This window comes from Amblyomma mixtum, chromosome 10, assembly GCF_055824585.1.
Source record: "Amblyomma mixtum isolate Tamu chromosome 10, ASM5582458v1, whole genome shotgun sequence".
Classification (NCBI taxonomy): Eukaryota; Metazoa; Arthropoda; class Arachnida; order Ixodida; family Ixodidae; genus Amblyomma; species Amblyomma mixtum.
Genome location: NC_143021.1, coordinates 17,745,350 through 17,772,030, shown reverse-complemented (window position 1 = coordinate 17,772,030; position 26,681 = coordinate 17,745,350). Strand labels below are relative to the sequence as shown.

Sequence of the window (26,681 nt, the reverse complement as noted above, 5' to 3'; positions counted from 1 at the left end):
TGTCGCGCGGCCGTGTTGCATCTATCCACCCAGCTGGAGTCGGCGAGTTGAGCTGCGCACTCTTCCGCTTCCTGGGTAAGCTCGGCAATTCGTGATTTAAGCTTTCTATTGTGTTTCTGGCGTCGCCAAAGCCGGACGAGGCTGCGACGGGCTTCCCAGAGGTGTAGAAGGTGGTTATCCACGTCCGTGACCGCCTCTGAGAGCTGGATGTGTGTTTCGTGCGAGGAAAGGTGTGTCAGCAGCTGTTGGGACCATGCTGGGTAGCCTTGCACGGAAATCGGTGTAGTATCAAGTCAGTTAAAATTTTGCCTGAATATCGTCCAATCTGGGATACAGGCTTGTGTTCCGGGACGCTTGATGGGGCGTGTGCGTAGTTTAGTGTTAAGGATGCAGTGGTCGCTACCGAGGGTCTCCTCGGTGTTGAGCCAGTCTGCGTGTCGTATGTTGGGAGTGAAGGTTGAGTCCGGGCACGTATCCCTGGTCACGGAGTTTCCTAGCCGTATTGGGGGACGGGGTCCGTGTGGAGAGTGAGGCCCAACGTGGACGCAAGCTCCGCCAGCCTACGCCCGCGCGACTCCTCCTTGCAATACCCCCACAGCTGACTGGGAACGTTAAAGTCGCCCACAATCAGCAGGGGATCGCGACCCGCTACTCTAAACGCGCGGCTAAAGAGCTCCGCAAAAGTCATTCGCATGAGTTTGGGAGCGCAGTACACGTTGAGTATATGCAACAGCGGGTCCCTGCTGCGGATTGCTAGGATAGCCACCATTACACAGGAATACTCGAGCTGGAGGTCGAGATCCACTAGGTTGGCTGTGTAGTGTTTGTGAACGAGAAGACAAGACACGGAGTACTGTTGGAACGTTGTGTAATTTGAAAGTGTGGCGCCCAGGCCTGGCCCCTGGAGGGCAACCACGGCTGGTGGTTGCCCTCCGAAGGTTTCAAGGTAGAGGCGGAAATTGGCCCGCTTAGTGCGGTCTTTAAAGCCTCTACAGTGCCATTGTGTTATTGAAGTTGTTAAGGTCGAATTGGAGATGGCGGAACTCCTTTGATTAAGGTGTCTCGCCATGATTTAAATTTTTTAGCGGGGAGGAGGAGCTGCCCCAGAGCCAGCTACTTGCGCCCTCAAGGGGGTAATGACAGAAGGAGCGGGGCAGCTGTCCTCATTGTCCGAATGAATAATCAGACGGTTGAATTTTGAAGGACGGGATACTTTCATAATAGGCCCCGTCCGACGCAGGATGTCCAAGATGTGTTTTGAGACTACCGCGGGGACGGCAGATTTGACCTTGGTCAAGATTTGGTCGATGGCAGTCTCGATCATAGATCGCAGTTTAGAGGTCAAGCGCTCCTCCATCGCGGAGATGGCTGTCGCGAGGGCAGGCAAGATCTCCGCGTCGCTCTCCATTGCTTCCGAGTTCTACGGGCTCGGAGCGGCGGACGCCAATTTTGATTCTAAATTTTCAATTTTGTTGAGCAAAAGATCATTGTGAGCCCGGAGCACGTCGATATGTTTTTCGTATTCCGCGTCGAGGGCGGAGACAGTAACTGGGGAGGAGGGGGGATGGAAGGAGGAGGAGGCGATCTCAGCCCAGCTGCTCACCTGTTTTTTGCCGTATTGAGATGCTGATGACCGGGCGCCGGCAGCGCCATTTGTCTTGAGGGCCGGGAAGTGGCCAGCGTCCCGGCCGTTGGGCGGTAGCGGTGGGGGCGCAGTCTTGTTCCCGGGCGGTGACTTCACCGAGGATGAAGATGACGACGATTTGCGGTCGATGCCATCAGCCCCACGCGGCGTTCCGCCACCGGCACCTGAATTGGGATGACTTGGCTGCCGGCCAGGTCGCTGTTTTCCTGGGAGCTCTGGGCGCCTAGCCTTGCGGCCGGGCACCTTGAGCTGCCAGAATTTCCCCGTGCAGTCCCGGGAGTTTTCTTATATGCACGCACAAGGGTGACTTCTGAGTTGTAGTGAACGTATCGCGGCACCACTGTTCCCAAGAAGGTGAGCGCCGCAACGTCTGATTTTCCATGCTTGCGGATATCGGCAAGCTCTCCAGCACGCCACTGGATCTTCTTTTGGAGGGACTCACTAGTCTCGTGCTTGGCCACGGTGATGACGCCACGGCACACGTCACCAGTGAGTTTCAACTTGCCGTACAGAGAGAGCCGGCCCTTCGGTGTTGTGAGTTCGAAGTCCCGCAGTAGCTTGTCTGCGACGGGCGGCTCTCGGGTGTCTGCCACGATCAGGTTTCGCTCCCATGCGGGGAACAGGCTGAGCGGCTTTCGTTTCCAAGCAGGTCCGGTCTTACTCTGGCGCCCACCTTGAAGCGCTGCAGCGCGCGCAGCAGCGTTGTGCCGTGTTGAGCGGCCTGCCGACGTGGCGTCCGCTTTCTTGGAGGTAGACTTCCGCAGACGGGAGCGGCGTTCCACTAGCTTGAATAGCTTCAAGTTCACGTTGGCCGCAGAGTCCGGGTTATCAGGCGCTGGATTTGCTGGAACCTCGGACAAGGCCATGGCGTCCGGGTCGTAGCCACATTGTAGGTTTGGGGAAGCCACATTGCCGCGGATGGGCGACTCACTCATGGCCGGGCGCCGGCGTAGGCCGTGAGCGAGTCGCCCATCCGCGGCAATGTGGCTTCCCCAAACCTACAATGTGGCTACGACCCGGACGCCATGGCATCGTCCGAGGTTCCAGCAAATCCAGCGCCTGATAACCCGGACTCTGCGGCACATTGTAGGATTTGGGGAAGCCACATTGCCGCGGATGGGCGACTCACTCACGGCCGGGCGCCGGCGTAGGCGTTAGGCCTAGCGCCGCCGCCACAATACCCAAGTGGAGATGGGCCCTAAAAAGCCAAAATTTTGCCCGACCTGTGTGCGATTGGTATACACAGGTAGCTGTCAACTTCGCGAAGACAGACGCGGCTGTGATGACGGGGTTGCGGTCGAAGTTCCATGGCTCCAGCCAAAAGTTGGCGGAGCCGATGCACTGTACGTCCTCTCACGATTTATGGATGGATGGATGGATGGGTGGATGGGTGGATGGGTGGATGGGTGGATGGGTGGGTGGGTGGGTGGGTGGGTGGGTGGGTGGGTGGGTGGGTGGGTGGGTGGATGGATGGATGGATGGACGGACGGACGGACGGACGGACGGACGGACGGACGGACGGGTGGGTGGGTGGGTGGGTAGGTGGGTGGATGGGTGGAATAATGGATGGATGGATGGGAGTTGTGCCAATTGCCACCATGCTCAGCTTTATTTTTTTAAGTGTGGGTTCAATTCTCATTAAGAATCGCCATCATCTTTACCTACGGTTTCCTACACTTCTAACCTCATGCCACATCTCTGCTTTTCAGCCACCAATCCTCCAATCGCTTTTTGCTAACTTCCACTGCAGATTTATTTACATGACCATTGTTATCTTTAAACGCAAGGGCCTCCAGAAGAGTGACTCTGCCTGCATCGACATCCGTATGGATACCATCACATTTGAGTATGAGGTGTTGAATTGTTTCCACCGTTCTACCACACACTGCCGATGTGTCATCTTCGCTAAATTTCAATTTGTAGCTGCGCGTTCTAAGACACTCTGACCTAGCTTCAAAAATTAGGGCACTGCCTCGGGAGTTATCATAGAAAAAATTTGTCCCGATCTGCCTGTATTGTAAGCACCTGATCAGTTGTACCGTTAAAAATCATCACACCTGATTTAGTTCCTCTAAAACTGAATCCTAGAGCCTCCCCTTCGTCTCCACAGCAATTAACCAAAATTTGTAACTCTTCTGGCTATCTGCTAAAAGTAAAGTATCGTCCGCGTACATTAAACCCGGGAGTCGCTGCTCAACTACATTTCCGCCTAATCCTTACGACAGCGCCCCCTCCACATGGCCGCCACGCGCCAAGTGGTTCGGGAAAGCGGCGGTGGGTTGACCACAAGGCTTTCGCCAAGCACACTTTACAATTTCAAAAGTGTCTTCTGTAATTTTTTTGTTTTATTTATGCACCCTTAAATTCAGAGACGAGACAAGATTCTTGGTTCTGGTTGACCCCTTGAAGAATTGCTTTCCCATCAAAAGCCATAAGCACATTGAAGAGTACAGTGTCTGAAATGCAACAACGCCACAGAGTCGTGCTCAAGTACGCTGGTAGGGCTTCGAATATCCGTCGGACGGCGCCGGCCCTGAGTTTCAGCGTCTCGCGTTGCGGCGACACAGCTTCTGCGTTGATCACGAACTCGTGAGGCCGAATTAAAGCGCGGGGCAAAATGCCTCTCGCAGACACAGATATGCTTGTAGTCTAAGCTAAAGCCACTTCTTTCCTGTCGGGGCATCGCCCATTTCCATATTTTACGCTCGACGGTGTCGCTCGGCCGAGAGAGCAGCGAAGCCTTTTCCTGCGTGCCTCCGTAGCCGGCAGGCTTGCACGTCACGTGCACTGTAGTTATTTTGCAAGCGAAGGGAAAGTGAAATGAGAAAATAGTGACTGCCGCATCACCGGCGTCCCATTCCGCCCGTAGACTCGCGGATGTAGAGTCGCTCGCTTCCTCGCGTTGTTGCCCCCACAGGACTCTTAGCGCCGCCTCGTGGAAAGCGCGGTCAACATATGAAGCTCTCCCTTAGCGTTACGAAGAAGTTTCATGACCACAAAAGCATTGGACTATGATAGCACTTACCGCAACCAGCGATCCTATATTTCTAAAGAAATGAATAGGCCGTACGGAAAAGGGTCTTGTGTACAGTTATTCGTGCCGAGCTCAAAAGTGCACCGAGAAGATTTTTTTATAATTTTCGGTATGCTCAAATAAAAGTTACATATGAGATAAGAATGTGGCATCTAGGACTCAATATAACAGTTGTGGGGTGGCGCGTCAAGATTTACGCTTCAGTATATTGGTGTATCTTTTTAAATTTCCAACAAATAGCAACATCAGGCAACAGAAACGTAGCCCGCTCTGAAATTTGGCAAAGCAGTGGGAGTATCCTAATGACCACAAGAGCTTTATTCCAGTTTTTCTGTGGTAATCATCGAGCGGTGCCCAAAATAGACCGCATTAGGAAAAATGACGTGCTTGTTTCAGCTGGAGCACGTCACTCTAGCAGGGGACGGAAATTCTGAAAAAAAAGCCGCCACTACACAAAACCTCCTCTTTGCCCAGATGGAATATTTTGGATGATAATCAAATTTATTTCAGTTGTGTACTTCAAGTGGTTGTAATGGGTATGATGATGAGTGTTTTTTCATGCTATAGAAAAGTATAGCTTAACGTAATGAACCAGAAACTAGCCTTAACGAAGTCATTTACCTCCACACGGCAGCGATAGCTGCTCGCTTATCTCCAGCAGGCTGAGTAAACTACAGCAGTCTGAGAATTTTACTTATCTATGTGGTAGCGGACATATTTAGTGGGAGAAAGAAAACACCATGCCTACGAATCTATGCACATCTTGCAGGTGAAGTCTGTAATATTGGAGGATGAAGTTCACAAATTAACACTGAACTTTCGTCCTCCCTCTCTCAAGGTGGCCTTCAAATTGGACAGATATTCTAGTTTTAGACTTGCATGCTTACTCATGGCAGTTTGCTTTTGAACAGCTGCAGTGGTAAGACGCGCTTTCCTCAACTTGCCGAAGTTACAGCATGCAACATCCTAATTCATTCTCTACCTTTTAAACCCCTGCTTACATGAATATACCAAAGAATGCTTTGATTTGAATAGTAGTTCGAGTGACCTAAGAATTCCCTCCCTTTAGAGGCTGCCCAAACATGTCTATAAGTTCTTTATATCATTTACATTCGTCAAATTATCAACGCAGACAGCTGCGAGTTTGAACCTCCAGAAATTGTTTCAAACTTTCGTACTTAAGCGTCTCGTTTCTTCGTCTTATAATGAATTAGTTTGGAATCCTATAGAGCAACATACCACTCGCTTCTTTACATTATTTTATTACAGTGGGTGTTTTCAGCTGCAATAAATCCTAACAATCAAGCTGCAGGAATTTAGTGGACTCAAAAATTTGACAATGCAGTGCAAATGTTCGAATGACTTCAAGAACTTTATGCCTGTTTTAAGTCGTCGAGCGATGCACCAAATCACAGAGCGATGCACCAAATCTGAAGAAACGTCAAAACACGCAACCATATTATCGCCCAGATGTTATAAAACTCGCGGACTATCAAATCTAATACAGAGGTGCGACGCAACTTGTAGTAAAAGGTATGGCGTACAGACAGTCTTTCATGCTACAAAGTACACAGCCTACATTGTAAAAAAAATGACCCATAGCAAAATAAAATGCCTCCACAGGACGGCAATCATTGCACATCCAGCACCAACATGGTGAGGAAATTACTACAGCGCAGCATTTTTACACTTGCCTATGAGGACCAATGTTCACTCCTACTATACAAACAGAGCCGCGCACGTAAGAGAAGACCGCATTAGCGATGCTTGGGCGTAGACTGGGTTGATGCAATCAATATCGCTCATGCTATAGCTCCCAAACATCGGCTGCAGAATATTGTTACGACGAAGTGGAAGACGAAGTGAATAAATGTAAATAGTATTTCCCCGTAACATCTTTGGTGGAGGTGCGACAAGACGGAACTACGCAGCGGACGCTACCTTCCACCCCCGACCTACCTTTCACGCCGCCGCTACCTTCCACGGCCGACAATGACGGAAACAACTCCTCCAGATTCGGCAGCATCGGCGTCCTCCGTCGTCCTCACACACCCTCGTGATCCTGGACCCTTCTCTGGGGACGACGACGCAGACGTCGATACTTGGCTTCGGAAGTATGAACGGTGCAGCGCTAACAACCGGTGGGACCAAACTTTCATGCTTGCGAAGGTCGTTTTTTACCTTAAGGGCACGGCGCTCAAGTGGTACGATACCAACGAAGAGACATTGACCAGTTGGGATGACTGTAAACAGAAAATTATCGACATTTTCGGGAAACCGCTCGGCCGGAAAAAGAGATCTCGCAAGTCGCGCCCAGTCACACACGGAGTCCTACGTCTCCTATATTCAGGATTTGTTGGCTCCGCGCTATACGGTAGATACAGAGATGAGTGAGGCTGACAAAGTTGGACATGTGCTCAAGGGCTTCGCAGACGACGCCTTCAATCTGCTCGTTTACAAAAACTGTGACAAGACTGCAGACATCATAAAAGAATGCTGCCGCTTCGAGGACGCCAAAAGCCGACGAATCAGTCAGCATATCGCACGCCTGCCCAACACGGCTTCGTCTTCGTCCTGCCAAGATCTTTGTTCTCGTAACCAGCCGACCTCACCTGAGACCGTGACTCGTATTGTGCGCCGTGAGCTTCAAGCCATTGCTCCGGCTTCCTTACCAACACCCGTAGCCAACCAGCCCCTGCACCTTCCACTTATTCAAGCCGTCGTGCGCCAGCAAATTGCTAACTTCGGTTTAAACTCTGTCACCGCTCTTCATCCCTCCCGTGTACCCAAAGTCCCTCCTCTCTACCCTGTCCGGCCCGTTTACACCGCTCCTCAACCGCGCAACCCCTCCGAGTGGCGTACGCGTGACGACAGGCCCATCCGTTTCAACTGTTCCCGTGTCCATCACATCGCCCGTCATTGCCGTAGTCGATGGTATTCCTCCCAGCGGACCCGTTACTCGACCCCACCTTATCGCCCCGACGCTGCAGACTCAAGCTCTTTCTCGCGACCCTTGGTCCCATCAAGCCCCACCACCGACGTCTCGCCGCCCTGCTTCAGCCGCTCACCATCCCCACAACGCCGGCAGTCCCGTTCGCCGTAACGACCACGCGCTTCCTCTCCAGGCCCCTACGGACGATCACAGGCGGAAAACTAGTTTCTGCAGCGTCTAGAGGTGATGCTGCAGTGACGACCCGGGCCAAAAATCCTCGCTTAGTTATTCGTGCCCCGCGCAATTTACTAACCATACAAGTCGATGGCGTTGCCGTCTCTGCTCTGGTTGACACGGGCGCCCACATTTCTGTGATGAGTTTCGACCTACGACGCCGCCTTCGCAAAATACTGACGCCTGCTCCTACAGCCGTTGTTCGAGTTGCCGATGGCACAACGTCCCCAGTCCTCGGCCTGTGGGCTGCTCGTGTGATGATTTCTGACCGACAAACCATCGTCCTCTTTACCGTTCTGAATCAGTGCCCTCATGACATCATACTCGGCCTTGATTTCCTTGGTGAGCACGCAGCCCTTATTGACTGTGCTACAAGTGTTGTTGAGTTGGACCTACCGTTCCTCTCAGACCCACCTGCCCCAGTTGTACACCGTCTCTGTACTGCCGAGTTCATCCGCTTGCCACCTGAAGCCGCTACTTACGTATTGTTTAAATCTGTTCCACCTCTCCCTAACGGCCAGTATATCATCACTCCTGTCCTTGATTTGCCCGTCACAAAGAATGCTGCCCTTGCCCATACAGTTGTCACAGTCTCGGCAAACAGAGCATGTCTACCTGTTCTCGACTTCAGTAAGCACGTCCAGACGCTTCCTCAAGGCATGCGCCTCGCCCCGGTGTCCCCCCACCGACGAATAAGTGATCGCCGCAATCACAAACTGTGTATCGTCCTCTCCGGCCAATTATGTCACAGCTCTTTCGAGACCTGACCACTTTGCCAATATGATCGCTTCCGATCTCTCTTCCGACCAAGCAGAGGCGCTTACCCATCTTCTATCATCTTTTCAGGACATATTTGATTTCAATGACCGCCCTTTGGCTCGTACGACTAATGTGAAGCATCGTACCCAAATCGGTGACGCCGCTCCTCTGCACCGCCGAACGCCAAGTGATACAACAGTAAGTCGAAAAGATGCTCGCTAAGGCCATCATCGAACCGTCGTCCAATCCTTGGGCCCCTCCGGTCGTCCTTGTTAAAAAGAAAAACGGCAGTTTGCGTTTCTGCGTCGACTATCGCCACCTGAACCGCATCACAAGAAGAGACGTGTACCCACTCCCTAGGATCGATGACGCTCTCGACTGCCTCCACGGATCTCAATACTTTTTTTCCATTGATCTTCGTTCCGGTTATTGGAAAATCACCGTTGACGAGCAGGAACGCGAAAAAACAGCTTTTGTCACACCTGACAGTTTATACCAGTTCAAAGTCATGCCGTTCGGACTTTGTAATGCACCAGCTACTTTCGAACGGATGATGGACTCACTACTTCGCGGATTTAAGTGGACTAGGTGTATGTGCTACCTTGACGATGTTGTCTTCTCGCCCACATTTGCCTCGCACCTTGCCCGTCTCAGGAGTATCCTGACTGTCTTTCGTACGGCTGGGCTACAGCTCAGCTCGTCCAAATGCCACTTCGGCCACCGGCAACTCGCCATTCTTGGACATCTCGTCGACGCCTCCGGTGTACGTCCTAATCCAGCTAAAATTGCAGCGGTGCAACACTTCCCTCGTCCACATTCCAAGAAAGACGTGCGCAGTTTTCTTGGGCTGTGTTCCTACTTTCGCCGTTTTATTCAGGATTTTGCTCTTATCGCTCGTCCCCTCACTGACCTCCTGAAGGCCGGCACAGACTTTACCTGGGGCAGTGATCAACAACATGCGTTTTCCACGCTTGTCCGCCTGCCGACATCATCCCCAATTCTGGCACATTTTGATCCCGCGGCCTCTACTGAATTCCGCACGGACGCCTGTGGCTACGGGATCGGAGCCGTGCTGGCTCAACGCTCCCGGGGCCCACACCGCGTGGTTGCGTATGCTAGCTGCCTGGTGTCACCTGCCGAGCGAAATTACTCCATTACCGAACGTGAGTGCCTCGCCCTGGTTTGGGCTGTTGCTAAATTCCGGCCATACTTGTTCGGGCGTGCTTTTTCTGTTGTCACGGACCACCATGCCCTTTGCTGGCTGTCCTCGCTGAAAGACCCTTCCGGGCGTCTTGGCCGCTGGGCGCTATGCCTTCAGGAGTATTCGTACACTGTCGTGTACAAGTCTGGACGTCTCCATCAAGACGCTGACTGCCTGTCTCGGTACCCTGTCGAGCCACCTGCTCTCAGTGACACTGACGATATCCCTTCCCTGTTTGGCATTTCTGATCTACACAACATCGCCGAGGAGCAGCGCAAAGACCCTTATTTGCAAACCATCATCGAGGGCCTCAGCTCTGGAAGCTCGAAGCGGTCCCTGCAGCTCTTCGTTACCGAAAATGACATCCTCTGTCGCCGCGACTTCCGTCCTGACGGGCCCTCCTTCCTTCTAGTGATTCCCCAGCAGCGGCGGTCTTCTATAATGGCAGAACTCCATCACCTGCCTGCGGCTGGCCACCTTGGTGTGGCACGAACTTACGACCGGATACGGCGCTGTTTCTTTTGGCCTGGATTATACCGTACAGTGCGGCATTACGTCACCACTTGCGACCTCTGTCAGCGCAGGAACAAGCCTTCGGCACCACCTCCTGGTCTTCTGTATCCTATAGACGTGCCTGTGGAACCGTTCCACCGTGTAGGGCTCGACCTCCTTGGACCATTCCCGACCTCGGCATCCGGAAATAGGTGGGTGGCAGTAGTTACAGACTATGCCACTCGGTATGCGATCACCCGTGCAATGCCTACGAGCTGCGCGACCGATGTGGCAGACTTTCTTTTGCACAATCTCATTCTGCAACATGGTGTCCCTCGTCAGCAACTCACACACCGCGGACGCTATTTCCTGTCTAGAGTTGTTGACGACATCCTGCGTTCATGTTCCACCAAGCATAAGATTGCCACAGCATACCACCCGTAGACCAACGGGCTAACCGAGCGTTTGAACCGAACATTGACAGACATATTTGTCTATGTACGTCTCCCCCGACCACAAATACTGGGATCTCGCCTTGCCCTACGTCACGTTCGCTTACAACACCTCGATGCATGACACAACTGGTTACTCTCCTTTCTATCTCTTGTACGGCAGACACGCCGGCCTGCCTTTTGGATACACTCGTCCCATCTGCTGACCGTCCAGTCACCGCCTATGCCCGTGACGCCATTGCTCAAGCTGCAGACGCTCGATAAATCGCCCGTACTCGGCTACAAGCGTCCCAGCAAGTACAGAAGTCTCTGTATGATAATCACCATCGCCATGTCACGTACGAACTGGGGTCCCTCGTTCTGTGGTCCCCTTCCGCCGCGTCGGTCTTTCTGAGAAACTTTTGTCCCCCTACCATGGTCCTTATCGTGTTGTGCGTCAGGTCACCGACGTCACCTATGAAGTTACTCCTCATACACCTGCATCCCCATCATGTAGACCATCCACCGACATTGTTCACGTTACGCGCCTCAAGCCCTACCACGCAGCTCCTCTATTATCGGCCTAGCGCCGGGACGGCGCTTGTGCCGCCGGGGGTCATGTTACGACGAAGTGGAAGACGAAGTGAACTCCCGCGCGAAAGGGACGAACGAAGAAGAAGAGGTTGATGGTGTTTCTTGTGCGCGTTGGTGCTCCCTGCTAGGAACTATTCACCTACGGCTTGTAAATAAATGTAAATAGTATTTCCCCGTAACACTATATAAAGGCGCACCTTAGAGCAGTCAAATCGATGTATGCCATATTTTGCAGTAACTTCACGTATTGTCGTATTTGCACTATGTGAAACACACTCTGCAGCAAACGCAACAATAGTCGCGGCCGGCGCAATACTATAAGCACACGCGACTGCAATGACCAGACCTGCCAAGCTTCAGGAGTAGCCTGGGAAGAGCTGGCATAACCGTCTGGTACTAACAGCGCATAAAAACTCCGCCTTGCGCTTGCAGAGATGGTTTCAGCGAATTCGTGCGCCTAGCATCTGCAGTATTAAATTATCTATAACTTTTAGAAACTCCTTTCGCTAAAAGCATAATCAGCCGTGGTGGCTCAGTGGCTACCATAGAGTTTCTTACTATTCCTAGAGGGTAAGCTGGCGGCGCTGCACTTCAGCCACCATGGATGCTCAAAGCATGATGGGGCGGTGACCTACTTGTTGCGGGACGGTCGTAGTTTTTCAGGACCATGGAGTGTCATTACTAAGATGTTTCATTCCAAAAACGCTGTTCGTGTGTGCGCAGACGACTTTCGCGCGAACGCAGTGTGCAAAAACCATAGTAGTGAAAACGCGACGACTCACGACGCCAATAAAAGGTTTCACTTTTCCGAAATGCCATTAAAAAACCTCTTATAGTATTTAAGCAACAACAAGTTTTCTGAAAACATATTTACTATTAAAAGTGCGCCTGTTAATTACGAAATATTAGTTTTTATAGTGTTTATTACTAGGCCAATAGGAGAGCGAGTCGTCTCTTATTTTGGGCAAACTTTGCACTTAAATGTTTTTCTGCTCGTTTGTTGCAATCATTAGACAAGATATTGAATATTAGGACGTTTGTAGTTATCAAACAGCTTACATTTTTAAATTTTTTTTTGGCCAAAAGCTGCAGTTCCGCAACAAGTAGCTCACCGCCCCATGATGCTTTGAGCGCCCATGGTGGCTGAAGTGGTCTTGAGGGGTCGCCATGCAAACTCCCATAGACGGGCTGCCAGCTTTCCCTCTAGGTAATAGTAAGAAACTCTGTGGTGGCTACGGCACTCAGCTGCTGCCTGAAAAACGCGGGATGTATCCCTGCTGCGGCAGGGAAGTTTTGATGGGGGTGAAGTTTTAATGAGGCCCTTGTACTGTGCGGTATCAAGGCTCCCAGGAGCCTCGTGCGTCTCCGTCGCTGCCTGTACTTTAAAGCTCAGTTCCTTTTGGTTCTTTGCCAGAATTTTGTGATATCTACTGAGACCATCTGTACTCCCTTGGTGACCGATAGAGTCGCGGCGCATACCGCGTAATCTCCGTTAAAAGGGGTTGATATGGTTCCTTGAATGCCAGTATGAAGCACAGGAACTACGGCGAAGCGCAAGAACCATAAGGATGTATTTGAGAGGCACTCGCCCTACGTATACAGAGGAAAGTTGTACACCAGGAAATGGTGGCGGCTATTGCTGATTCCAGTGTCATGCTTACACATGACTTAGGTTGTTAGCATCATACATGAAGCAGTGAGATGCAACGTCCATACACTTAACACATTTGCGCTTACCCTGTGTCCGGATTATGGATATATAAAAAAAGTCTTGAAAAGGAACACACGGACGAAAGAAATATTTAAAACGACAGGCGATATTCATGCGAGAAACTTATGCGTAAAAATAGGGACACAAATTACGCAAAAAGTGATAAATTTCCGGGCTCCTGTCGGGTGGAATTTTTTTTGCAGAACATTATCATGTCTGAAGAATTGCACCAAAGAGCGCGATAGCAGGCTCTACCAGCAGGGTTGGTAGTTAAAAAGGAATGTCTGTAGCAAGAATTGGTTTCCAATCGTAGACTTCTCAATGCCGGAAAGGCGAAAACATCGTTCGCAAAAATCTAGCTTACAAGACAGAGGTGGTACGTGTTAATTCTGACAAGATTTTGGCGTATATTTTTACGTGATGTGCTGTATATTTGTTCTGAAGCTTTTACTCAAACCAGGCGTGGGTTTCATGAAGCCATTCATACAAAACTTGAACCTGTTTCCAATAAGGAATCGTAGCGCCCTGGCAATTCACTTTCGAAAAGTGACAACCAGTACATAAAATGTTCCCCGATCATTTCGATAAAATCTTTCTATCATTTCCATTGTTCTAATTATCATTTCAAACAGCTGCGAGTTTAAACCAAGTCATGCTGTTTCTAACTTTTTTACTTCAGCATGTCATGACCTCGCAATTCTTGTAATGAAATAGTTTTCCACTGGTCTGTCGTCTTCTGTGGACACCATCCGCTTCTATTGAGCACGGCGAAATGATTTTGAAGTGAGCGAGCTAAGCAGCTCGTGTCGCAAAAAATGCGATGTCAACGCCCGGAGCCGGAGCTAAAACATCACCAAACATCACCAAAATGCAACCTAGGGGTCAGATAGGGCGCCTAGATCGCACAAAATTGTGGCGCCTAATACTTGGCCACTTGACTGTGAGCGCATTGCCCACCGTAGCTGGATAAATTCATGACACTTCGCTGCAGGCTACCCGGTGTCACCCACACTTCGCGCACTTTTACGTGGGAAGCTCCCAGACACCCTTAGAGCGTGTGGGGGTAGCGGTCTCGGACTCAAAGGAGATGCCCTCGACTCAGCGTGGCAAACTCAGCGGAGACCAGCTACCAAGTGACAAGAGGTTTTTGGGCGTTCGGTGCCCAGCTTTCGCTGGTCGCAAGCCAGAGAATGGGTCGGAGCCAGAGGTTTACAAAACAAAACAAAGTTTATGCAGCAAAGATACGATACAGAGGGTTACACAATCACTAGTACAAGCACATACAAGTGATTAACAAAAGAATGCAACGCGTGCAAAGTTAAACTCGAGAGAGAATACACTTACAAAGGCAATATTGCACCTAAAGTGCACTAACACAAGAGAGAGAGGTAAACAAACAAAACACAATTTGTTCACCGGGCACTGCGGCAGACCGACGACCAGAGTTCCACGACGATGCCGTCCCGCAGACTGGCGACCGTTGCCTCGTTGGTCCGATGCTGGCCGAGTGGTGTTTTCCCGGGAGTCGAACGGGCGCGCTTCGATGAAGCTTAAACGGCGGTCCGGACTGACTGTAGCGGTCAACGTCCTTCTTTATAGGCTCGCTCTCCCGTCTGTTTGTTGTGCGCGCCCGAGTAGGCGCGCACATACACGCAGCATTGGCAGTGCTGTCTCCCTTTCCTCTTCTCACCGGCCGCGCGTCCCCATTGGTCAGAGGTCGTGGGTCGCATCTCGAAGTTTCGAGCGTGTTCTTGAGTGGCGCCGACGCCGACAGGCGAGGGGGGACGTGTCTTAGTGCACGCAAGGCTGCGCCCTTTCCCCCCGTCAGCTGTAGAACCGACTCGTCTGTTCCAGAGAATTCGGCGGGGATGACTCATTTCCTCGGCGCACGCCGCGGCGGTGGAGAGAGAGGCATGCGCTCGGCGGGGCTTTCCCTCTCCCCCGTCGGGCTCGCGCCGGCGAGACGCCGTGCGCGCGGCGGTTTTTCTTTGTTTGTTCCTAAAATGCGCCGAATTTTGTGACACTGCCCCTTCCTTTAAGAATATTGTGTAACAATATTCACAAACCACAAAATTCGCGCGCACATGCATGCGCTCACACAGTCAATGGCGAATGCCAAAGTACACACATCAATACCTTGATGCCTTCACATACATAACACAGTGCAATAGACAGGTTGCACTTCAAAGCACGCCTCAGTTTGGCGGTTCAATTCGCGCGCACATGCATGCGCTCACAAACTATATGTGAAAATATCTACATCAACACCATGATGTTTTCACATACACAACTCAATGCAGGGTTCACAATGCACATAAAAACACGCCGCGATTGGGCAGTACATTAACACAAGGCTACAAACATGGAGCACGCAAGTACAGGACACACTTTCGCCTATACTTCCAAGTTTGGCTGACACAGCGGGCTCGGAGCAGGATTGCTTCCTTCAATCTTTCAGTCGCACTTTCAATTCTCTTACGCACGCGACTCTGACTTTTCTTCCTGTCGTGCGTTCTAGTCTTCTTCCGCCTCATGCTGAGGCTTCTCTTGCGAACGCTGTTGTGGCCCAGCTTCCTATTCGTGCCGCTCTCTGTGCATCGGTTCATGCTTCGAGCTCTTGCTCTTTTCCTGTGGCTAGCGCGTCTGTTGCGAACAAATTTTACGCCAGTTCGCTCATGACGGCTCCACTTCTCGTGCTTTCCTTCTTGGCGTGCGCCCCTGTGTTTGCGTTTGCGCGTCCAGACTGAGTCCTTGTTGAACCCTGCGCTCGTTCGTGTGAACTTTTTTCTCACTTTGCTGCGATGTTCCCGCAGTTCACTTGGACTCGACTCAGCTGTCTTCAGCTTAGTTCTGTCTCTGTTCATTTTCTTCCTGAATTTTCTCCAGGGGGTCTGCTTTTCGGCTTCACCTGCTTTGGTGGTGTCCGACTCTTTTCTCTTTCTTTTTACTTCCTTCCAAGCTCTTCTGCGGGGTACATCCGGTTCATTGTCAATGGCGTCATCCGAGTTGTTCTCTCGCGATGAATCCACTGGTTCAGCTCCTTTTTGTTCATCGGGGACTGAACTTTCTTCTTCCAAGTCCTTTTTCCTTTTCTCCTTCCTGACTACTCTTCGAGCGCAATGCTCAGAGCATGGCTCAGGAGTCATTGGAGAATCATTCTCCTCACTTTTCAGTACTCCTGCCTCCATTCCTTCCGTCAGTTGGTTATTTTCGGTGCAGTCGTAAGCAGACTTTTCCCCAGTCTGTTCCTTTCCTTCCGCTGCCCCTACTCTTTCCTCGGAAGCAAAAATTTCCTCGCCTTCGTTATAGGCATCAATTTCCTCGCCCTCCTCATCGGGAAAGCCCTCCTCGCTACTCGAGGGTTCACTCGGAGCGGCTTCCGGGTCTTCACTGAGTGCGCTCTCCTCCGTTATTACAACGTCTGAGCCTTCACACTCAGTGCCCCTTAACCAGTCTTTCTCGTGGTCTGCACTGCAAGACTCAGACGCGTTCCACTCGGAATTCTCCATAGAGATCTCAACTGCTTCTTCGTCCTCAGGCGGCTGCTCTAGGGTCCCCTCTGACTGCAGCGTCAGGTCGGCCTTTACCTCAATGCCTACTACCTCGGTAGTAGCTACACAATCAATTTCTAGAGGAAGCGGCACTACGGTTTGTTCTTCACTCTCTGTGGTTTCAGTTGCAGGAACAGGCTGTTCCACAACCACACTCTCACTAGTGGAGCTAGTTACAACCTCTTCCGTGGTTGTCAACAAATTAGACTCGTTAGTCTTCCACCCGGCCTCTCCGGGGTTAAGCTCCACTGGATCTCTGACGCTCCTCGAACGCCGAATTTCGGCAAGCTTCTTCTGAATGATTGCCATTTCTTTTTCAAAAGCTCTTTCGGCCGCTTCTTCGCGCCTTTTCCGTTCTCTCTGTTCTTCTTCTCTTTTCTTTTGCCTCTCTTTCTCAGCGGCTTCTCCAGCGCTCTGTCTCTCTCTCTCTCTTTCTTCTCGTTTCCTTTGCCTCTCTTTCTCAGCGGCTTCTCTAGCGCGCTGTCTTTCTTTCTCTCTTTCTTCTCGTTGTCTCTGCCATTCTCTTTCTCTCTCTTCTCGAGCTCTCTCTCTTTCTTTCTCAGCTCTGTCTCTCTCTTGGTCCACCCATTCTCGCAGTTCGGCTCCGGTCATCCCCATCTGGAGACCGGCCTCTACTAGCTCCTTTAGCTCCTTGAAGCTCATGTTTGGAGACCGAACTCTACATTCAAGGCAATGAATACCTCTCCACGTTGAACATCACTAACCGCTTCGGCGCGGCACCTCACAATATCGCTCTGCTGCTAACACTCGTTTACGATTCGTAAACTCCTTCTGACTCTTTCTCCGTTCTCTGTGCTTACCAACACCAAACGTCCTGTCGCGGACGCCAGAATATATTGTCACCCACACTTCGCGCACTTTTAAGTGGGAAGCTCCCAGACACCCTTAGAGCGTGTGGGGGCAGCGGTCTCGGACTCAAAGGAGATGCCCTCGACTCAGCGTGGCAAACTCAGCGGAGACCAGCTACCAAGTGACAAGAGGTTTTTGGGCGTTCGGTGCCCAGCTTTCGCTGGTCGCAAGCCAGATAATGGGTCGGAGCCAGAGGTTTACAAAACAAAACAAAGTTTATGCAGCAAAGATACGATACAGAGGGTTACACAATCACTAGTACAAGCACATACAAGTGATTAACAAAAGAATGCAACGCGTGCAAAGTTAAACTCGAGAGAGAATACACTTACAAAGGCAATATTGCACCTAAAGTGCACTAACACAAGAGAGAGAGGTAAACAAACAAAACACAATTTGTTCACCGGGCACTGCGGCAGACCGACGACCAGAGTTCCACGACGATGCCGTCCCGCAGACTGGCGACCGTTGCCTCGTTGGGCCGATGCTGGCCGAGTGGTGTTTTCCCGGGAGTCGAACGGGCGCGCTTCGATGAAGCTTAAACGGCGGTCCGGACTGACTGATAGCGGTCAACGTCCTTCTTTATAGGCTCGCTCTCCCGTCTGTTTGTTGTTCGCGCCCGAGTAGGCGCGAACATACACGCAGCATTGGCAGTGCTGTCTCCCTTTCCTCTTCTCACCGGCCGCGCGTCCCCATTGGTCAGAGGTCGCGGGTCGCATCTCCAAGTTTCGAGCGTGTTCTTGAGTGGCGCCGACGCCGACAGGCGAGGGGGGACGTGTCTTAGTGCACGCAAGGCTGCGCCCTTTCCCCCCCGTCAGCTGTAGAACCGACTCGTCTGTTCCAGAGAATTCGGCGGGGATGACTCATTTCCTCGGCGCACGCCGCGGCGGTGGAGAGAGAGGCATGCGCTCGGCGGGGCTTTCCCTCTCCCCCGTCGGGCTCGCGCCGGCGAGACGCCGTGCGCGCGGCGGTTTTTCTTTCTTTGTTCCTAAAATGCGCCGAATTTTGTGACACCCGGCAGGAGCAACCTGGGTAACAAAAGCATAATTTTCAGCAGCACCTGATATCACAGGGAAGTGGCGCACCAATTAACCGCTGCACAATAGTACCAGGAGTTGTATGAGGACATTCAGAGCTGTGTGAAAGTAAAGGAACGATTGACAAATTATGCTTATATTAGATTAAATCCATTAAATTTCAGCACATACCTTTAATACGCAGTGAAAGTGTGCTCTAAACAGTTGTAAGAATAACAATATTGATAAAAACAAAGCAATCTTCGCCCTTCCTATATGCACGTCTTATATACAATTGACAGGAATAAACGTCTGCGTAACCAGCATTATTTGGCCGCTGTCCTATTTCCCGTCGTTGTAGGTTGAGCCCAGTTATCGCAGCGAGTAGACAAAACTGAGGGGCTCCAGAAAAAATGGTACCCATATTCTAACACTAGTTTCAAAGGACTGCATTCAGTGTGTGAGCATTCCATTTACCTATGTTGCGTTGAATTATTTACGCCAGCAGTACTAAATACCAGACGAATTTTGTCGTTTGTGTCCTCTTTTGTGAGCGCCAAGCCAACTGGCGCGTATAATTAGCTGTAAACACATGCTAGAGCAACCATGACGTTTGAGAGTTGTTAAGTGAAGCTCGAAGCAAATGGCAGGCAGCAAACGCAATTGTGCTGCCGTTATCTGTGGAAGCCAAGGTTGGCCCCATGCTGACGAAATGCGCCAGCTGTGTACAGATCTCTGAAGGTCTTGCTGCTCTCTGAAGGTCTTGCTGCTAGAGCATCGCAGTTGCCTTGCTCTAAGCGCCGGTGAACTCGAGTGCACTACCTGGGCCCAACACTGAAAACCGCGAGCCCATTCATCAGCAACCTCGCCGTGTGGCGCCAGCCAAACGGAGAGTTATCCAGCAGCACGTATGCGACATGCTTGACCAGGTAATCATTCCCCCTTCCTGTAGCCCTTGGTCCCCCCTCGTCGTCCTTGTGCGCAAGGAGGATGGAACATTCCGCTTCTGCGTTTATTATCGCAGGCTAAATGCTATTACTCGTCTTGACGCGTACCCGCTGCGCCGCCTCGACAGTGCACTTTGACCGCACGAAAGGGTCCGTTATTTTTCCACCCTAAATCTGCTCTCGGGCTACTGGCAGGTGCCTGTTCCCCCCGATGATGCGGAAGAGACAGCTATCGTGACTCCCGAAGGCCTCTGCCAGTTCAACCGTATGCCCTTGGGTCTCTCTAATGCTCCAGCTACCTTTCAGCGTCTCATGGACCGCGGCTTAGGCCATATGAAGTGTACTATGGCGTTGGTCTACCTGGACGATGTAACGGCGACTCAAACTCGTCCTCGAAGCACGTACCTCTGTTGGGCTTCGCTTAAAACCAAAGAAATGTTTCTTCGGTTTCGCAGAGGTCAGGTGTTTGGGTCACGTTGTGAGCCGCCAAGGCATCCGTCCCGACCCTGAGAAGCTAAAAGCGCTTACGACTTACGAAGCTCCCACCACCGCCAAGGAGCTCAAAAGTTTCCTTGTATTCGCTTCGCATTTCCGTCGTTTTATTCCCGACTTTGCCAAGCGACGCGCTCCGTTGCCTGCCCTGCTGAAGAAGAATGCAGCGTGGAGATGGACACCGGCGCAACATCTCGCGTTTCTTGACGCCAAGCCCGCCCTCCTCGAGCCTCCTACATTGGCCCATTACAACGAATCGGCCTGCATCGTCCTCCACACGGATGCCAGCCAAGATGGCCTCGGGGCGGTCCTCCTGCAGGAGGACGAGTCGGGTGACAACAAAGTCCACGCTTATGCCAGCAGCCAGCTTTCCGACGTTTAGCGCCGCCGCCACTCTTCAGATCTCGAGCGCCTCGCCTATGTCTGGGCCGTCGAGAAGTTCCGCCCCTACCTATATGGCCGTCACTTTACCATAGTCACGGACAATAGCGCTCTCATTTTGCTGCAGTCTGCCAAACACTTGAATGCCAAGATTGCACGCTGGTCTCTGCAAATTCAAGAGTATGATTTCACCATAGTGCATCGGCGCGGCTCTGGCCATCAAGATGCCGATTTCCTTTCTCGCCACCCTTGTTCCGTGACGGCTTTGACGGACCTTAGGACTGCGCAAACGCAGGATCCCGACGTTGCTGCCATAATACGTTCTCTTGGAACCGCCGCCAGCGCAGGCCTCTGCAAACTGCGCCGGGTCTATCGAATGAAGGATTACCTCTTGTATCATGTGAAGCGGCTCCGTGGTCGACCACCCGTGTGGTTGCCAGTTGTGCCGGCAAAACTGCGGTCGCAAATCTTGCGCGCCCTACACGACGCTCCCACGGCTGGTAACTTTGGTCGCGGCAAGACCTACGCACGAGTATCGGAGCGCTTTTGGTGGCCTAATATGTCCAGAGGCGTCAAAGAACACGCGGCGTCCTGCCAGACGTTCGAATTCAGGAAGTCGTCCGAACGAGTAACCCAGGTACCACCCGGAGGCGTTTTCGCCGCCGAGTTCACCTTTCGAACTGGTTGGAGTGAACCATTTGGGCCCGTTTCCGAAGACGAGCGCCGGCATATTCTGGTTGCGATCGACTACTTTTCCAAGCGGGTCGAAGCACTGCCCGTTCCAGACGCGTCGTCCGCTTATGACGTCTTGTTTGTGGAACAACATGTTCTTCGGCACGGTGTGCCCGGACGCCTCATCACGGACCGTGGGAGCTGCTTTATGTCCGATGAATTTGATCGCGCCGTCCGCTCCTTAGGCATTGCGCATTCCACTACATCCGTCAATCATCCCCAGTGCAATGGCCTCGTGGAGCGTTTTAACCGCACCCTCACGGATATACTCGCCTCCTACGTCGCTCCGTCCCACACAAACTGGGATCGTTTTGATTCTGCTGCAGCTTTTGCACTCAACACTGCGGCGCAAGAAACAACGCATGTCACGCCGTTCTCAGTCGTCTATGGCAGAAAGCCCTCCACCCCTCTCGACGCGCAGCTGGGCCTTCCCCATCCTACTGCGTCACCATCTGACTCCGCCCAACGACTTCGTCACGCCCGCCTCGACGCCCAACGCAACCTTCTCTGGGCCCATGAGCGTGACAGGCGGCCAATGGGGCAGCTACGCCACCCCGCTCGTTCCGACCTGACGACTTGGTCCTCGTCAGGACGCACCATCCGCGCTGCTGGCTGTGCAGCAAAGTTCTTGCCCCGGTACCGCGAGCCTTACCGTGTTGTTGCCCGGCTCGGCCCCGTGACGTACCGACTCGAAGATCTGCATGAGCATCGCCGACGCTGTGTGCACACATTTTCCCTCAAAATATTTCGAACATGAAGAGATATGTCTCCGGCACCCGCAGTGATCCCGACTTCACTACCGGAACACGCTTATTGGCTCCCACCCCCTCACCAATGCCGCCGCCGCCTGCTGGCTCCACGCCTCCCTCCCAGAATGCCGCCCCTTAAAGGGACACTGAGGAGAGCACTATTAATATATTTTTTATAGCAAAATCCGATAGTTCGGCATGTCATGGCTTTGTTGCCACTTGGCCGGCAGCGAAAAATGCATTTATTTCTAAGAAATTTGGATTCGAAGTTGAAAAGGTTTTTCCCGCCGCTGTGATTCAAACTTGGGATTCGGCTATGACGACAGAGGACTAAGTGACGTGGAACATGACGTGATGCAGACTCCGTGATTTATGGCTGCCAGCAGTGCGGCCTAGCAGCAGCCGAAAAGAAAGCTACCGCCGGCCGCACGTTGAAGGCATCTATCGGCTATTGCGGCCGTCGCTACAGTCGCTTCGCTTACATTTGCACCGGCGTTTTGCGAGCGTTACGATGGATCTCGTTCTCGAAGTCGTCAACGAAGTTCTCGCAAATAGACACCTTTAGCATACCGTGTACCTTGATACCGCTAGCGGAATACCGGGAGCGCGCCTAACGCCGGCGAGCAGGCGCTGATTGGTCCCGATGCTTCAGGCGAGCGCGTAGCTGCCCGGCACGTGGCGCCATCTGGCGACGTCAAGGAGATTTGCGCATGCATTGGCTGCGCCTCAGTGATTTGTGCTTCTCGTGTCCTAGCGTTGCTAGAACCATTGCTTCCAGCAACACTGTTTTGTTATATGACGTCATGACGCTTGTACTTGCGAGTTTGGCCTGTGGCGGCGATACCTGTATTTTGGTTCTTGCTCTTTTCTACGTTACAAGAGCTTTGTTGTCAGTATGAGTGGCGTTTTTGTAATCAGGAGCTGGTATTCTGTCGATACAAGCCAACTTCAATTTCTCCTCAGTGTCCCTTTAAGTGGAGCGCTGTGCTATGGGCGCAATCACAAGTTTCGAGGTGTGGTCGTCTAGACTGCGCGCATGGAACCAAACCCGTCGCCCACTGGAAAACTAGGCGAGGGCAAGCACGGCAATGCGCATCGAAAAGCTAACACGGAGACGCAAAAGCAAATAAAAGCGCCGTCGCCTGACTGTGCCTCGGGAACCGAAAGACGGGCTAAGCTTGAGATTACCGGCTTACTGGAACCACATTCCGACGGCGAGCAAGCACCCTCGCTGTTGTCGTATGGTCAGAAACCGCCTACAGGCAGCCTCGAAATTTACCGAGACAGTTTGGTGTCAGAAGACACTTCGTCATCACAGTGTGATGACGCCTACTGCAAATGAAGCTGCGCTGATGAGAAGCACCTTAACCCTGGCTCATCGGTACGAGTTCGATGCCTTTCTCAAAGACTGCAACCCCATTACGGAAGCGCCGCAAAAAAAGGAACCGCAGGGCGTTCCTCGCAACAGTGGCTCACCGTCCCCTTCCCCATCGGACGCCGTCGCAAGAGACACCAGCGCGGTGTCGGCTAGCCCACACGATTCTTCGCAGGCATCCTCGTCCCTATCAGGCGGTGATATCTTTTCTGACATTGCGAACATCGCTCACCCCTGACACCGGACATGCAGGTGCTAGACAATACGTTGCGAGCGATGTGATCCCCATCAATTTCGCCGAGAACGCGACCGCGCTCAAGGAGCAGCTAGCTGGTCTGATTGCAGCCTGCACAGCGAAGCACGAGCTAGAGGACTCTATCGGTGTTGGAACTGCATTCTATCCAGACGGCGCCAACACGGACGGTGCCAACAACGTCTTCGATAAGCATGCTAGCTAGGTCCTCTCCGAATAGGTCGACTACTTCAGTCCTTCGACATTATTCCCCTCCCCCCCGCCCACCCCCCCGCGGCACTGGAGCCGGCAGCCACTGCTGTGGGACGGCTTCACATGAGGCTGTCGGTTCGGCGGGGCAGGCGAGGGCCTTGGTAATTTCGTTGTAGCTGGTCAAGCAGTCTTTGGTGCTTTTCCATGGACGACGGTCACCGGCGCGGTTCGCGAGCTCGCGCGCCTTGGCGTGTGCCATCTTGTTTCGATAGCGATGCGTCTCGATAGCGATGGTCGGATCCACCGAATTCTGGTTCGAAATTGTGCCTCCTGCTGGACTTCTCGATTGCTCAGGGCTCGTGCCCCTTTCTGGCGCTCTCGGCCGCGGGCCGCTCAGGGCTCAGGCCGGTTCTTCCACCTCTTCTGCGAGTTCGCACGCTACACTTGCGGCTATGCGCGTTTTCCCACACGAATCGACGACCGCAACCGCGAATCGCGAGCATTCTGCGTTATCCGCGGCGTCAACAAACCTTGTCCCTATATCGTCTCCGTGGCTGTGTAGGAGAGCTCTCGCCCTGGCCACTCTTCTTCCCCGGTTGTGTTGCGGGTGGACGTTCCATAGAATCGGGTCCACTCATAGCGTTTGTCTGATCGCGTCCAGAATGGCGACTTTCTGGCCTTGTTGTGCGTGGTCACTGATGCATAGACTTTGCATTATCTGGCGGCCTGCTGTCGTTCCCGTTAATCTTTCTCGTTATGAAGTGCGCTGCGCCTCGGCGACTTCGCCAAGCGTGTTGTGAAGTGCTCGCTGGAGCAAGCGTTGCGTACTGGTGTGCTCGGGTAGACCCAGTGCTATCTTGTACACCCTGCGGATGAGGACATTGATCTTGGCTTCTTCTCGCTTGAACCAGTTGTGGAATGCCGCAACGTACGCAATAAGACTAATGACGAAAGTGTATGAGTCGTGTGAGACTCTTCTTCCTCATTCTGTTTCTTCTGCTAGTGACCCTCTTGAGGCTTCGCATGGCGTTAGCTGTCTTGTGTTTTAATTTAGGGATCGTTTCGCCGTTGACGCCCTTGGCCTCAATTATCATGCGGAGGACCCTAATTTTTTGTACTATCGTCATGGTTGCCCCATTTCTCGCGCGTAGTCTGATGTCTTCCTTATCGCGCTTGGCCGTTGCCGCATTGCGACTACACATGGGTGGCGTGACCCACTGCGTGGAGCGATAGAGCAGGAGTTCCGACTTTTTCGGCGAACATCGTAATCCCGTGCGCACAAGGTATTCCTGCATTCTCTCGATTGCTAGTTGCAGTGTCGTTTCGATGTGACCGTCGCAGCCTTTGTGCAGCCAAATGGTTATATCGTCGGCGTATATGGTGTGCCGTACGTCTTTCAGTTCTAGCTTCTCGGCAAGCCCGATCATGACCAGGTTGAAGAGCGTGGGCGAGATGACGGAGCCCTGCGGAGTGTCAGTGCTCCCCAGTGTTTGCTCTTCTAGCTAGAGGTCCCCTGCCACTCAAACAGCTCGCCTGTCTGTCAGGAAATCTTTAACGTATACGTTAAAGATTTCCTGACAGACAGGCGAGCTGTTTGAGTGGCAGTTGTACGTGCGTACACCTAGGTTATGCCGCGATATCTGGTGTAAGATCGCCGAGTGCGCTATTCTTTGGAACGCGCACTTAAAAGGTCGACGCCGCCCGCCGCGGTGGCTCAGGGGTCAGGCGCTCGCCTACCGAGACGGAGTACCCGGTTTCGGACCCGACCACGGCGGCCGAGTTTCGATAGAGGCGAAACTCAGGAGGCGCTCATGTGCTGTGCGATGTCAGTGCACGTTAAAGATCCCCAGGTGGTCGAAATTATTCAGGAGACCTCCACTACGGCTCCTCTTTCTCTCTTTCCTTTTTTATTCCTACCTTCCTCCCTTTCCTTACGGCAAGGCTCTGGTGTCCACCGAAATATGCGAGACAGATACTGCGCCATTTCCTTATCTGAAGAACTAATTTATCAATTTACTCTCGTCTTGCCGTCAAGCATATGGTCCATCAGTTGCATCACTGCCTCTTGCGTGGACAATTCTGGGCGGAATCCTGAGATGGATGGTGGGTATGCTCCTTTATGCTCTAAGTGGGCTTGCCAGCGGTTAAGCAGTGCGTGCTCCAGGGTCTTGCCGACGCACGACGTTAGCGATATGGGGCGAATGTTGTCGAGGTTCGGCGGGCTTTCTCGGGTTTCGGGATTAGTATCATTCTCGCAGTTTTCCATAATTTCGGGAGGGTGCCGCACTGCCAGCAGTCATTGATGAAAGCCGTTAACTGTTGCACGGATTTGTCGTCGAGTTTCTTGAGGGCCCGATTCGACACCCCGTTGGGGCCTCGCGCCAATCTGATGTGGCGGTTGTGCAGCGCCGTCCTGATCTCTTATCCAATTCCACATTCGGAACCCCCTCATGGAGGCCGTGTTGTGCAGTCCATGTATGCGGCAAATACTTGGCTCGTAACTGGACCGTCACTGCATCTTCAACGTAGTTCTCGAGCTTCCTGTGTAATAGACGTGCGAGGCAGTTCCTCTGGTGGGACTTGGTCTTTGTTTCGTCCAACACATACATGAGCAGGTTCCACGATTTCTCATTGTGTAGTTGGCCATCGACTGCGCTGCACAACTAGTCGCATTGCTCTATGCAGTATATCGCGAGGTTGGAACAACCTTGGGGGGTGTTACGAGAAAAAGGAACGGGATGTTATCCCGCATAAGTTCTAAGAAATTCCTGTTTGTCTTTATATGTAGATTAACGTCCCCACCCACCCTGCCACCCTGGTAGGTGGGAGTTCATGGTTGATCGCGACAATTTGCTCACCGCTGTCAGCGTGCGTCCACTGACCCAGGGAGCCAGTTTTGCACATTTTGTTTCCTTAAAAGGGCATGACAATGTCAGTGCCAATGCATGCAGCGCACGTGTGCGACTACCGCCACGCAGCTTAAAGAACGAATGGGGAGTCCACTGTTCCAAGAGGGCAGTTATGCGCCTTTCTTTTGCTTTCCAAGCTCCCGCTCCATTGGTCTCGCAGCTTAAAGGGGTAGAGACATCA

At 52.3% G+C, this 26,681-nt stretch overlaps 1 pseudogene; it reads left to right on the top strand.

Annotated features, from left to right (window-relative positions):
• Window positions 1-21,594, top strand: part of LOC149325248 (uncharacterized) — a 40,913-nt pseudogene extending 19,319 nt beyond the window's left edge.
• Window positions 21,595-26,681: the final 5,087 nt, after the last annotated feature.